Source organism: Parasteatoda tepidariorum, chromosome 11 (assembly GCF_982258835.1).
Source record: "Parasteatoda tepidariorum strain Cologne lab strain chromosome 11, Ptep-v5.0, whole genome shotgun sequence".
NCBI lineage: Eukaryota > Metazoa > Arthropoda > Arachnida > Araneae > Theridiidae > Parasteatoda > Parasteatoda tepidariorum.
The window spans coordinates 80,426,001-80,442,841 of NC_141765.1; positions in this window are offsets into that span (position 1 = coordinate 80,426,001).

Sequence of the window (16,841 nt, forward strand, 5' to 3'; positions counted from 1 at the left end):
TTATGGGTTTACGACTACTAAAAATCAACTCAGTAGCCTTGTAATTTTGAACCCAATCCAGAAGACAAGGGAACTCCTGAATCGAGTATTGGGAGAAATTTGCCTTCGCGGAAGACTTTTTGATGGAACTAAGCCGCATTTGCGTTATATGGAGAGGAAGACCACGAGAACCTCCCACGGTTTGCCTGACGGCAAGGGGACTTTAGCCCTTGATCAGTACACTAATGTTTTTTTTTTAAGATCAAGTGCCACTGCCTAGTACTGAGGACATTTCACATCAGCACTATGGTCGGTGCAAGCCGGATGCGGAATTCGTATCGATTGGGATTCGAACCAGGTTCGCCGCTTTGGAAGGCGAAAGCTCTATCCCCTGAGCCATCGCGGCTATCAAATAGAATATTTTATTTTATTTTATAACCGTCGTTGAACAGCCGACCCAATTTCATGGGTTTACGACTACTTACGTTCAACTCCGTAGCCTTGTAATTTTGAACCAATCCAGAAGACAAGGAAACTCCTGGATCAGTACCCCCAGAGGTATTGATTTGTTGTGGGAACATGGAGGACTTTGAGACTCGACAGATTTAACGTGCATCAGTCACCATTTACTACACGGGGAGTCTTCGGCCGGCGAGGATCGAACCCACGACCTCTTGGATATGGGCCCAGCGCCCTACCGACCAGGCTATCCCGGCCTCCAAATAGAATATTGGATTTATTAGATATACTAGGTCTAGTTAAGTGCCACTGCCAGGTATTCCCTACACTAATGTTTTTTTTAATATCAAGTGCCACTGCCCAGTATGCATTCAACCGGTACTCCGAACTATCTAATCTATCCTCCTAATCTATCCTCAGCAAATATTAAAATATCGAATAAATAATTATCAATTAGGATGTAACAAATATTTGGAACATTCACCAAAGTGATTGTTGACAGCCACCAGTGAAGGTCGACATTCTCCTGATTACTGTCATTCACGGTAACAATTGCACAATTTTTATTGTATTCATATTTGAAACTGTTTTTCGATTATAAAACTGAGGTTTAAAAAAAGTGACCAACGAGATATGACTTTTGAAATCTCCGAATGACGTGACTGAAGTATTAAATGACGGAACTTAGAAATTAAAGAATTTTTTTCAAAAAAAAAAAAAAAAAGAACCATACAAAATCTTGACTATTGTAGCGACATCTTCTTTCTAAGTCCTACACGTTTCATCATGATGTTTCATTTATACCTTCTTCTTTACTTTTATTTCCTGCCTCCAGATTCCAAAGCTGATAGCAAAATATTTTTGATAAAAAATTAACCATTCCACCTCAACTAGTTCTGGACTACTCAAAGTTTTTGAGATTTACAACGATACTTTGGAGCCTGCTTCAAGTTATCACTTCATAATATAGTACAGTTCAGTGTTGAATAACGTTAAAAAATGAGGAAATTCGAAGTCAATATTCTGTATTACAGCATGGCCCTATTTCTCCCCTTAATATTGACCCATAATATTCAAACTGGACCACGTATTATATTACCGGGTACAAGTGTACACTATTCTTTTTATAGTATGTCCCATTTCTTCAACGTTTTGAGTCATAATACTTCAATGGCATGGCAATTCACGTGGGGCATACTTATAAACTCTGTTTATTTTCCATAAAGTTTTTTTTTCACTTTCTTGATCTATTAAGACGTTTACGAACTTCTTCATACTTGAAAAAAAGGTTCAGTTAGAAACTAAGCCACAAACGAAGCGAGAATAACGCTAATCAACAAGTAATAGGCTGTTGTAAATCCTGATTGTGAAGAGGGGATAAAAAGCGTCATTTAACGGATATAGGAATGGCCAGTTTTGAAAATCAATGGCTGGTTTGTAAGCACGAAAACTCAAGTGTTTAATCATTTTCAGAAATGACACATTCTCCTGATTATATATATACATATATATATACAGTTACGAGAAGTCCGTTGTTGCAAAACAATTCAAGTCACCATCAAAATACTTAAATTTACGTTGCAAATATTGTTTTTTGGAAAATAGATTTTCCCGCTGTTTAAGGGAGCAAAGTATTTCGAAAAGAGGAAGAAATTCTTATTTATTTCTGGTATCAATACAAAAAAATGAAAAACTATCACCATTTATCCTTCTTACAGCTTTTTATGTAACCTTATATCTAACCTTTTATGTTTATAAAGCAAGCATGTCTTCAACTATTTTTAGGAAAATCTTGATGCACATTTCAAAAGAATACGCCCTTTTTTTAAGCATTTATCTATAATGCTCGGTTACTTAACAGTTTACAATTAGAATCTTAGAATCAACATTCAGTGTCATCAATTACCTTCCATTATTCACTATTATATTCAAGTCCTTTTTAATATTATATATATATATATATATATATATATATATATATATATATATATATATATATATATATATATATATATATATATATATATATATATATATATATATATATATATATATATATATATATATATATATATATATATATATATATATATATATATATATATATATATATATATATATATATATATATATATATATATATATTATTGTTAGATTTGAGACTAGATATATTAGATAAGATAAATATATATATTATTTAATGTAATATAATATTAGATAAATATACATTAGATATATTAGATTATTATTAGATTAGAGATTAGATATATTAGATTAGATTTACTATATTGAATAGTTGTAGCAAACTTTAATTGCATTTAAAAGAGTACGAATACAAGTGACAATGTCTATTACAATACAAGTGACAATTTTCGCAAAAACCAATATGCATTAAGACTTATTTTATTCTAACATATATTATTGGATGCAAAAATATTAAGAGTCAAATTCAATCATAAAATTCTGAAAAAGCAAATTTTGTTGTGAAATGTCATTGAGGGATGAAAAATTTCATTTCAAGAAACTACAGTTTATAAGAAATAAAGAACTAGAAATTCAATTAAACAACAAAAGTGAAAAAGGAACAACATTAACCGATACGAAAAAGAAAAATGGTTTTGTTATTAATGATAAGGAAATATTGACTTCGTTTTTCATCGAAACGGTATTTCTTGTTGAAGGGTGGAAAATAACTTCTTATGTAAATTTCCATAATGGAAAAAAATTTCATTTACACTAAGTGTTTACTAAAAATGTTTCAGAATAAGAAATTTATTTTTATTTAAGTATTTTATGTTTGTAGGACTTAGTACAAACTCGAAAAAAGTAACAAGGAAGACACATAAAAATCATTCTAAAAGAAAATTAAAGGGTTGCATAATTAGAAATCATGGAAAAAAGAGTTAGAAAAAGAGCTAAAAAAGCCCCTAATTTATTATAATTGAAATTTAGTAAAATCCAAGTTGAAATTAATTATTATTATCATGTACCGGTGAGATTTGGGTCAATAAACAAAAATTTAATTTAAATAAATACATATTTGAATATTATTTCATAAATACATATTGAAATATTATTTTTTTTAAAAATTAAGATGCAATTTTAAATTTGAAATTGACTCAAAATTTACTTTTGGTACTTTATTAATTTTAATTGTAAATAAAGTTATACAATAAATAAAAGAATTGTTATAAATTACGTAGTAGTTTATAGTAATCTCTCAGAGAGTCAATCCTTTGATGAGTTAAAAATATTAACAAAAATAATAAAATACTTTAGTTTAATAAATTTTTTGAAGGAATAACTAGTTATTATTTTTATATATTACTATAATACTATTTCTATATTATTTTCTCAGAATACAGTAAGTGTAATGTTTAAAATATAAAAAAATTTTACTTCTGGTAATCATTTTGTTAAAAAATGAAAGTATGTAGTTTTGAGAATAGTATGAAGTGAAGTTTCTATAACCGTAGTTGAAGAGCCGGCACAATTTCTTTGGTCTACTACTACTAATGTTCAACTTCGTAGCCCTGTAATTTGGAATCCAATCTAGAAGATAAAGGAACTCCTTTATCAATTATTGGTGGAAATTTGCATTTGTGGAAGACTTTTTGATAGAACTAACCCTCATTTGCGTTACCCATGGACAGGAAAATCACGAAAACCTTTCACAGATAGCCTGTCAGCAAGGGGAACTCTAATCCATGATCCGTCTACCACTGCTTCAGCACTGTGGTCGGTGCAAGCCGGATGCAGAATTTGTATTGACCAGCCATCGCCTCATTGTACTCTATCCCTTAAGTTATCACTGTCAAAATAATTTTGCGTTTTTTGGGCAACTTAACGTATCTTTTAATTTTGTCTTTTTAACATTAACCAAATATTCAAAATCTTTCTTCTCCCTTTATGAATACATGTCATTATTTTTAGATTTCTTCCGCTAAAATTATTTGAAACAGTTAACAATTCCTAGCCAAGTTGCACCAAAAATTACTATTCATTTGCTGACTACATAAATGGAGCTCAATTTTACCATATTTTACTATTACTTACTAGGTATTTTTACTAGCTCAAAATATCAGTAGAAGAGAGCACCAAAAGTGTTTTGAAAAAACAAAACACCTACTTTCATTCTTCCTTTTTTTTTATAAAGGTAGAGGAAAGTTGCACCATTATTAGATATTTAAGGCGCCCAAATGCAGGTCAATTTATTGCTATTTACCGTAAGAAGTTATTTTATGACATACCTCTAACCATTGTATTCCTTCAACCAAATTTAAAAAGGCAACATAAAAGAAATGAACTTTAATTCATGGAAATAAGCCATTTATCTAACTAAGTATGCAGAAACTTTGAAACAGCATGCATTAGTCGTCCCGATACACCGAGACCAAGTTGTAAAGAAAACATGGCGTAGTAAACAAATATCGTTTAGTTTACAGTCACCGTTGAAGTCTTGCGTCTTTTACCAAATTTTGGTGCAATCAGTTGCACCGTGGAAATATTTCTCGATCACTTCACAATTTATAGTGTAATTGAAATAAAATGATCTTTCATTTAACCAAACTTTGGGATAATAAGAAACTTTGCACCAAATACTGGTTAAAGTTTTACAGAATTTTTTTTGCAGTGAACTGTTCCCTTATCATTGATCCAGATTGATGGTAAGGTTTTAATTTTTTTTTTAAATTCTAATAATTACGTTAAAGAACTTGAAGTATCCTATTTTGTTTCAAATCTTTGAAAATACTCTATTTTATCTCCATTTCGAATATGCAATTTATCTGACGCTTACTTTCCAATATTATTTGCTTCAAAATATTATTGAAATGGCGAGAGAAAAAAAAATTTTTAATCAGTTTTTCTCAATTATTTCCTAAATGGCTAATTACACACACTATCAGCTAATAATTCTTAAAAATTCTTTTAAAAACAAATCTGCAATACACGATATAAATTATGTTTTCTTTAAATAACCCATTTCCTTTTCTAAAAAGAAAAAAAGTTTTTATTAACTGGTCCTATAATATTAGGACGTTGATTCTAAAAAAGAAATTCTTTTACATTTTGAAATATAAATCTGAAACGATGGATAAAGATACTATTTTCTATAAATGTTTCACGATTGTAGATGAAAGAATATAAATATTTGAATCCAAGACATTATTTTTCGTGAATACTCCAATGGTTATGCAAAAGCATCGATGAAAAATCTCTGTTTTAAATATGAACTTTGATATCATCCATCCGATTTAAATTATTTACAAATATAGAAGAATCTATTTTATCTGTTTGAAGATTCAAACATTTTGATAAAGAAAGAAACGAAAAATAAACATATCCTGAAACAGTTAATTGCATCGTGCAAGTCCAGCGCTTGCAGACGCTTTGTAGAGACCGACACTCCTAGAATAAATATTTTCCTGGACCATCCTATTTAATTGTCTCTTTCTCCTTTGAGAAGGTACCGATAGTTTCACAGTCTACTTCTTTTCGGCCTTTTCTTCTCAATGCATCTAAAGTGATAACGCCTTCTAGCAAAGGGACTTTTGCCGATTCCAAAATTTACACTCCACAAGTGTCGATGCGATGCGGAAGATCAAAGGGGAAGATCTTCAATATGTTATTGTGTTCGTTTAGGTGGTGATGAAAACGGGAGAATTGTTGCCGCTCCCGCTTCTTTTTTTCTTCTTCTTTTTTTTTTATCCATCGCTTTCATCTCAGTTTCTTTGAACGCTTCAATTACCCTACCTCATTTACAAATTGTTTTTAAAAAGTATCCTCCAACACAATTATACATGCCACCAATTCATTCTTTCCGATGGATGCACAAATCTTCTCTATTATCGAGGGAGAAGAATTGAAATATTTTTCCCCTTCTAAAAGTTCAATTATTTATGATATATATATATATATATATATATATATATATATATATATATATATATATATATATATATATATATATATATATATATATATATATATATATATATATATATATATATATATATATATATATATATATATATATATATATATATATATATATATATATATATATACAACAAAATAAATAAATACAAGAAAACACGAAGAATGTTAAGAAAAACAATAAATTTCATTTATTGCGCATAAGCTGCAAGTAAACAGAACTCATTAGATAACTTAAAAATGAAGATAAAACAAAAGAAAATTATAGACATATGAAAAAAGGGGGGGGGAATAATAATGAAAAAAAATAACAAACAACTTATTAGAAGAAAAAAGGATGAAATTTTTTTTAAAAAAACCGGAAAATAAAAGATATAATCTTTCCATTAGCCCACACGATTATATCCCCAAAAAAGAGTGCTTTCTGATATTGTATCAATGTAGCCAAAGCAAAATATATTTTTATACAATAGTGTGAGGTGCTCTCAAAAAAATTTTTTTGCAAAAATTACAGCGAATAAAATAGAACACAATAAGTAAAAATGACACATAAAAACGGAAAATAAAATAAAAGAAAAAGAAAAAATAGCATAAAACAAAATCTCTAAAGCAAGTAGAGAAATCAGATGTACTTACATGAACGGGAAATTTTTCAAGAATGATTTAAAAATATTTTCGCAACAAGATTGCCTGATTGCAAAATATGAAAACAAAAGCGCAAATTGAGTGTAACTAGAGGAATTTAAAGTGCCGTTCTTACTGCATTGCTGAAGTGATTTGTTATGCTGTGCATTGATTTGTTAGTTACCAAGGATGGGCCCGAAATGGATGTGCGCAAGGTAATATTATACTGGATAATTTAAAAAGTTGACCATAAATAATTTTAGAAAATAAATAAATATTTATTTAAGAAAAAATATAAAATAGAAAAGAGAAACATAAATTGCCTGTTTTGCAAATAATTTTAGCCACGGATTTGCCCGAAATGGATTTACACATGGAAAAATTATATAAATTATCAAAGAAAAAAATTTTTAGTAGATAATTTTAACACGGATTTGCCCGAAATGGATTTGCACTTGGAAAAATTTATAAAGAAATTTTTAGTAAATAATGTAACCCACGGATTTGCCTGAAATGGATTTGCACATGGAGAAATTATAAAAATTAACAAAGAAAAATTATTTTAGTAGATAATTTTAGCCACGGATTTGCCCGAAACGTATTTGTACATGGAAAAATTATAAAAATTAACAAAGAAAAATTTTTTTAGTAGATAATTTTAGTCACGGATTGGCCCGAAATGGATTTGCACATGGAAAAATTATGTAAATTCTCAAAGGAAATTTTTTAGTAAAGGAGTTTTTTAGTAAATAATTTTGACCACAGATTTGAACAAAATGGATTTGCACATGGTAAAATTATACAAATTAACAAAGAAATTATTTAGTAAATAAGTTTGGAAATGGATTTACCCGAAATGGATTTGCACATGGGAAAATTATACAAATTAACAAAGAAAATGTTTAGTAAATATATCCACAAAAATATACGATTAATTCAATGATTTTATATAAAATTTTATTACTTTAATTGGATATCCATTGTTTTTTTTTATCAAATTTTGAAAGAGTATATCGATTTGTTTTTTGAATAAATAAATATTACTACATATTCTTTTAATTCTATTCATTAGATTAAAAGTGGTATTTAAATAAATGCTCCTAGAAACATTAGAATTCCAAGTAATTAGTTTATTAATATTAAAATTAAAATCATTTCTTTTATCGTATAAATCAACAGAGCAGATATTTTCAACTTTTATAATACCCAAATCCAAAAAATTGAAATTAACTTTATCATCATGATTATGAAGCAAGATTAATTCCTCAGGGTAAATATCATTTAATAAAATAGTAAAATCTTCAAAATTAAAGACAATTAAGTCTTCAATATATCTAAAAACAAATTTAATACTAAGAGTATAATTTTTTTCATAATAATGCAAAAATAAGTTAGCTAGGAGAGATAAATAATTAGATCCTTGTGGTATTCCATCAATTTAAAGAAAAATATCCTTTCCATTGTAAAGATAATTATTAAAAGGACAAAAATTAATCAGAATTTCCCAATAATCAAAATCGCAACAAAGGATATTTTTAAAATCATAGTAATAATTCAAAAGGACATCTTTCAGTTTAGAAAGCGGAATACTATTGAAAAGATCCAGGAAATCAAAAGTCGCAATAGATTTAATTTTTTAATGTTAAATTAAATCTAAAATCGGCTGATTATTAGTTATAATTTAAGAGAAACCTTCTTTAAAAATATTGTTAATAATTTTATTTAAGTAGTTAGAGAAAATGGTGCCAGGTTTAGTTAGATAAGTATTAGATCCACATGTGATAGTTCTAAATTTAATAGGAATTTTATGAAATTTAGGACTGATAATTAAGTAAGGAAATTGTATATTGCTAATTTTAATTTTTAATCTCTTATACAAAGCTAAAATTTTTTTAATGATAATATTATTATTGAAATTGCTAAGTTCAAAATTTTTTACTATTTTTTAATTCCGTATTTAAAAGTTCAGCATAGAATTTTTTACAGAATATAGCATAATTATTGTTAGCTTTGTCTATGGGAGTAATTACAAAATTTTTCTGAAGTTGCTTAATTGATTGAACAATGTTAGAAAAATTTTTTGAATTGTTACTCTTATTTAAATTATCCTTATTATTGAAAACAAAGTTCTTAAAGTAATAATAAACACCCCATTTCAATTCTGTTAGCATACCTAAAGGTAAAGAGAATCTATTTGATATCTTTAAACAAAAACTATTGAGATCATTAAGAAAGTATTTTAGAATTTCATTGATTGATATATGGTAAATGGGTCTAAATTTTGTGCCTTTTATCATTAAATTCCTAAGTTCCAAGTTTTCTATAATATTTAAATTACCAGTAATAATATGTTTATGATGTTTATCAACAAAATAAAAATATTTCTCTTCCTCACAGTGACATTCATAATCGGATATATTAATACTCCCTAAATTTTTCTTATATCATTTATAATTTTCCTTTGTTTTATCTTCATTTTGTACTTATATATATGGTGTCAGTGCATGAATGCAAATCATAGCACAACATATAAATTGGAAATTTCAAATTTCAAATTTATAATTTTTCGTACCAAACATTATCATTTTTTCCATTTAAATACACCCATTTTAACTTACTACTAATAGAACAATCTAATATTGGAGCAACAAAGCTTTTTAATTGATTGGAATTCGATGAAAATATTTTTTATAACTATTTTGCATAACCCTATGTATATATATCAAATATGAAGTAGTAAATATGAATATACATGAATTAGTAAAAAAATTTTTAGAAAAATTAAATTTTGCAAAATACCATTGTACTCTCTCTTGTAAATACACCCAAAAGGTGCCAACGAAAAGTAGACAAAAGAAAGAGAAAATAATACAAAAGGATTAAAATAATAAAAAGTGCTGTAACTCATCTGCATCCAATAACACCGGCACTTTTTATTGTTTTTATCTTTCTGTGTGGTATATATATATATATATATATATATATATATATATATATATATATATATATATATATATATATATATATATATATATATATATATTTACATTGTCTTAAAATTGGAAGAAGGAATTGCCTTAAAATTTTAAACCAGTTTTTAGCAACTACTTCCTCAAAAGCTATATTTACGCTTCTAGTTATATGCAGCACTTCAATTATTGTCCAATTATTCTCGATTATTCATGTAGACTAAATGATAATTCCTTAATTAACTAATTTTTATCGTTTTGGAAGTGGCGGATTATGTAATAAAGCACTGTAAGTAATATCAAAAATCATATTAAGATGGCTTTAAAAAACCTTATGATCAATAGCGGGTTATTATCCGCAGTTTCAGTAATCATAATAGTTTTAAATTTTCAAAATGACAATATTAGGATCTCATTTAGTCTCAATGATCTATTTTTTATCTTCATTATACTGTGAATAGGCTTCTTATTTTAATATTAATTTATCGTCATTCTTTTCCAGTACTATTTCTTAGTTACTTTGAATAAGATTTCGTTAAATTATTATTTTGAAAGAAATTGTTACACAAATACTAGTGCAAACGCACAAATATTATTATAATTCAAATTTAAAATTTGATTTAGTGAAAATAAACTTCATCGAGTGAATTAATTACACTCATCTGTAATAGAAAAAAAATCCCAACACTATCTTCTTTGAAAACATGTGTCGTGAATATAATGGAATAAATTAAAGATAAAAAAAAAGATGTTCTTTTGTGTCAGACGTTATTAGAGATAGGAAAAAAGTTAGGCAATTATTAGAGCCTAATGTCCCTTTGGAAAGAACGTGAGCATCTCTTCTACCAAAGATATAATTGCTTCCAGGCATCCCCAAGACGGATTATTCCATTTTACGCCTCTTGGGGGATTGCAACATTCGATAAGAAAGATAACAAAACCCTTGACATATTAAAACAAGATCTTTGATTAAAGAGAGAAACACGAATTAATGAATTCCTTTGCTAAAAATAGATTACTTTTTAACAAATTATTGCTCTTGTTTATTTAAAATATTTTACATTTAAGTATTTAGATGAGTAGTTTAAGGAAATGTTGAAATATATATATTTCAACATTTATTAGGCCCTCTGTAAGATTCTATGTAAAATCTTAATTATCAGGTGATACTATACAGCTTTATTGTTTTTACGCGGCTGAAATCGGTTAGCACTTTCTTACTTTCTTGTATCAATTGGTTAACATTGTAAAGCAATACGTTAATAATCAATACAAATAGAAAGTATATCAAAAATCTCTTGAATAAAAACCCATTACATATATGTTTAAATATAAAAGTATTACATGTGAACTCATGCAAAACATGTAATTAATAAAAAACTGCAATGCGTCTAATAATTTGATCTAATTATTACAATATACTAATATAATACCTGGTATAATAAATGCTCTATATTTATATAATATATCGTCTAAATTTTCCAATCGTCGAATTTATATTATATATCGGCTAATTGAACCAATTGATACACGAACGTAAACAAGTGCAAACCGGTTTCAGTCGCGTCAAAACAATAAAGCTGTTGAGTATCACCTGATAATTAAGATTTTACATAGAATCTAAGAGTGAGTCTTATAATTTGGACAGGGACTAATATATATATATATATATATATATATATATATATATATATATATATATATATATATATATATATATATATATATATATATATATATATATATATATATATATATATATATATATATATATATATATATATATATATATATATATATATATATATATATATATATATATATATATATATATATATATATATATATATATATATATAAGTTCATAACGAAGAACAAAACAAAGAAAAATAATAGACATATGAAAAAGGGGGGGGGATATAATAAGTAAAAAATAACAAACAACAGTTTATTAAAAATAATAATAAATAAAAAAAATCAAAAAAAAAAAAAAAAAATCATGAAATGTTAATTAAAACACCGGAAAAAAAAAGGATATAATCTTTTCTTCAACCCACACGATTATATCCGCAAAACAGAGTGCTTTCTGATATTGTATCAATAAAGCCAAAGCTAAATAAATTAATACAATAGTGTGAGGAGCACTCAAAAAAAAAATTTTTTTTTTTAAAAATAACAACAAATGAAATAGATCACAAAAAGTACAAATAAGTAAAAATAACATGTAAAAACAGATAATAAAATAAAATAAAAAGAAAAAACATTAAAAAGGGGAGACTATAAAGCGAGCAGCAAAATCAGTTCAACTTACATGGACGGATATTTTTCAAGAATGATTTAAAAATGTTTTCGCAGAAAGATTGCCAGATTACAAAATATGAAAACAAAAGTCTTCTATATATATATATATATATATATATTACTGTGAATGACCGAAGACGTTCACAGGTGAATATTGGCAATAACATAGTCGCTTTGGTAAATGTCTGAAATATACACATATACACTAGGTCTAGATAAGTGTCATTGCCCGGTATACACTTGCCGGTATTCTCTACTCTGAAGTTTAAAGGTTCAGTGCCACTACCTAGTACACATTCGCCCGGGATGCTCTACATCATTTTTTTAAAGTTCAAATGCCCAGTATGCATTTAACTGGTACTCCAAACACTGATGCTTCTCCTAATCTAGCCTCAGCACATATTAAAATATCGAATAAATAAAATAAGTATAATAATATCATTGAATAAATTGATATCAAATCGGAAGTAACAAATACTTCCGACATTCACCGGTGAAAGTCGACATTCTCTTGATTATATATGTATAGCACAATAAATAAATGCAAAAAGGACAAATAGAAAGAAGAGAAAAACTGATATAATCGTGCGAGCTGATGAACAGATATCTCTTTTATTTATTTTTTCTCCGGATTATTATTATTTTTTTTTAATAATTTTCATCTTCGCTTTTTTCATTATTCTGTAATTTTCCATGTATTCCCTGCATTTGGAACTTTCTAAATATATATATATATATATATATATATATATATATATATATATATATATATATATATATATATATATATATATATATATATATATATATATATATATATATATATATATATATATATATATATATATATATATATATATATATATATATATATATATATATACATATATATCTATATGTGTGTGTGTGTGTGTGTGTATATTTATTTATTATTTAGTTCCAAAAATTTTCAAAATTTCTCCTGAATTTTCCATATATTTCAGTCCTGTGACAAATTTACTACGCCGGTTACGAATAACTATTTTAAATTGCCAATAATTGTAAAAATTGTATTCTTCACTAAAATGATTGACTAAAAAGTGTTATTTAATGTGAGCATCAATTGTGTAGCGTGTTCTGTAGATAAGCTAATAAGCGGTAAAGATAAAAGGAGTGAAAGTGGAAAACTATGTTTCTGCAATGTGAATGGGGTTGTAAATGAAGATTGGCAGTGTGAAATGCGCTTGTCTCTAGTGGCGATTGTTGCCAACACTAGGGAATGATAACTAATATGACATGTATGGACTTTCCATGTTTCAACCTACAATCATACTGTCAACAAATGTCATTTTTATTTTACTTTCAATTCAAATTGACATTGTATAGTGTATTTAGTTGTCTTAGATTAGTTTGTATTCAAACATGCTCGAATAACTTTCCGCATTTACTACGCAATTTTTATCGAATGTAATGTTTTATTAAATTCACTGAAAATATTTTTTTTAATGTGTATTTTGTTTGTCAATTTTCCTTGCATAGTTTCGGGTTTTTTTTAAAAATTTTTTTTCCATCTGTAGGATACCATGTGTGAATGAACCTGAAACAACTAAATTTTTATTTTATGAATTTAACCCATTGACTCGAACTTAGAAATATTATATAAATAGATTTTAACAAATTCGTAAAGGAATCTATCAGATTAATCGCTTGTGTATTCCTATATGTATTAGAGACATTTCAACAAAATACTTTACATGCATATGCACTCTATGGTACAACAAATTATTCTCCGATGCTTAAAATGAACTTTATTTTATTAAATTTTTACAGAGATGATGTTATTTATTTATTCTACTGTAATATCTCTCATATGTTTCGAGACAAATGAAGTAAAAATATCTGACATTCAGTAAAATCATCATATTTAGGAATTTTGATGTAGGATGAATTTCACAGCAGATTTCGCTGATTTAACTGATGAATTTAATCAACAATTTGATTCAATCAATCGTTGATTTTGATCAAAATATTTTTTAAGGAAATTATCGATTAGAAATTAATTGTAAATCTATTGCTGTGTTAATAAGTTTGACATTCAGTAAAATCATCACATTTTCGAATTTTTATGTTGGACGATAATTTGCCGTGTTTGACAGCAGAGTTCGCTGATTTAACTGATGAATTTAATCAACAACTTGATTAATGATGTTTTAATTATAAATATATTTGTGAAATTTAACATATTATTAACAGAAGTTTTTGAGGTATCTTTTAAAAAATTAAAAACAAATTACGTTTTAAAAATATCTGATTTAGGTAAAATAAATCGAATTTGTTTCGATTTTTGTAAAAAAATAGGAATGTAAAAATGTAGGAATGAGAATATTTCATAATTTTGCGAGTGATATAATCGAAGTTACTTTGTCAAGTAAAGTTGATGAAAATTACTTGAATTAGCATTCAAAAATGTTTTTTTTATTTTAGGTAATTCTTAGGTTGAGTATACCCATATACCAAATATTATCAAATTATGCTAGAGACGTTCTCTAAAAAAATTCTAAAAAATAATTTCTGCAAGAAAAATTAGCTTTTTTTTTTATCTCAGAATAGCTGCAGCGACTGCTGTTGAAAAGTTCTAGTTGCAGCGAATGCTTAGAAAAAATTTTGAACTAAAACAAACTCTTGGAGAAAAATTTATCCCTTGTCACAAAATACTCAGTCGTTTTTTATTACAAATTTTTAAAAATTATGAGTCCAATTTTGAAACAGCCTGATTTTAAATTCCATGTTCGGATAACCTCTTTATCCGATGATGCAATTTAATATTTTTACAATTCTGAAAACTTCTTAGAAGTTCAATCACTCAATTCATTCATTCATTTCATTTTTGACATTCAAATCTTTCGAATATCTTGATAACTCTAAACAGAATTAAAAAATGTTAATTGATATTTTATTACTTCCGAAAGTTTGTTAAATATGAATTTATTTGTTACAATTGAATAAAGCTATGGCCGGGATAGCCTGGTTGGCAGGGCGCTGGCCTCGCGCTCGTGAGCTCGTGTGAACGGGATCCATCCAGCCGTGGTCAATGGTGACTGGTGCACTTTAAAATATGCCTTGGCACAAAGCCCTCCATGTTCTCATAACAAATTGTACCTCAGGCGCTGGACTCGCGTTCATGTGAGCGGGAATTCGAATCCATCCGACCGTAGTAAATGGTGACTGGTGCAAGTTAAAATATGCCGGGGCACAAAGCCCTCAATGACCCCGTAACAAATTGTACCTCTAGGGATACAGAATTGGAGATTTATCATTCTCTGGTTCAAGTCAAACTTACGGATGAACGAATGGATGCATGAATAGGTCTGCCCTATAAACGGGAGTGACGTATGAGTGTAACAGAATTCGAATTCGTGGTGATAGATGGCGCCACTGAAAAACAAAAACGCATCCTCTTGCTTTAATGGCCTAGGACAACCAACAACATTAAATAAAGCTAAAACAACGTTAAAAGCTGAAACATAACACTCGAAGGCAACATTCTCTTCAGTGTTGTACTCAGAAAACTAAAATATAAAAAATTTTTATGTTTCGAAACTGTGTTCGACTTTAACAAAATACTGAAATGGTGGTATGTCTGTTTATATGATATTATTTGCGTTTTTTGTCACGTTCTTTTAAATTTACATTCAGCACAAAGTTAAAAATTCCTTATCTGAAAGATGATTATTATTTAAAAAATCAATTGTATTTTATTTCATTTGTATCACAAGAAAGAATTTTCTCACTATTATTAATATAAATTTTTTTTCTGTTCAAAAATTGTATGAAACATTGCAATTGCTACTCAGTTGTTTTTCCGGTGCAAACATTTACAAAGAGTAATTTTGGAGCAACTTTTACTTAAAATTCCGTGTTTGTGAGCACATTTGTTCTGAGAAGGAGGGATGACGAAATTAAATCTTTTTAGAACTTCTCTTTATCGATTCGATTACTCAAATCTTACAATTTCTTATCATTCGAATTTTTGGAATACTGGGAAAGAACTTCATCTTGATAACTCGAAGGAGATATCATAAAACAGTTAATTTAAATTTTAATAAATCCGAGGGTTTGTTAAATATGGATTTCATTGAATAAAGCTAGAAGAACGTAAAAAACAAAATACCATAAGGAAACATCCTCTTCAATGCCGCACTCAGAAATACAGAAATTTTCAGTGTTTCGACACTGCATTCGACTTTAATAAAATACTGAGACGATGTTCTTTATATAGGTGGATTTGATTAGAAATATAATACAGTCAAACCTCGTTCCAGTGTTCTTTCGTTTTTCAGTATGTGATCCAGTCACAAATGCTAATCTTTTGCTTTAAAAATGCTAATGTTTAGTTCGCTTTAGAAACTAGCAGGTTCCCGCCATTCAGAAATTCTACTGATATTTCCCCAAAATACTTTATTTTATAACAGTCTCTGAACAGCCGACCCAATTTTTGGGGGTTTCACGCCATAGCCTTGTAATTTTGAACCCAATCCAGAAGACAAGGAAACACCTGGATCAAGTATTGGGAGAAATTTGCCTTCGTGGAGG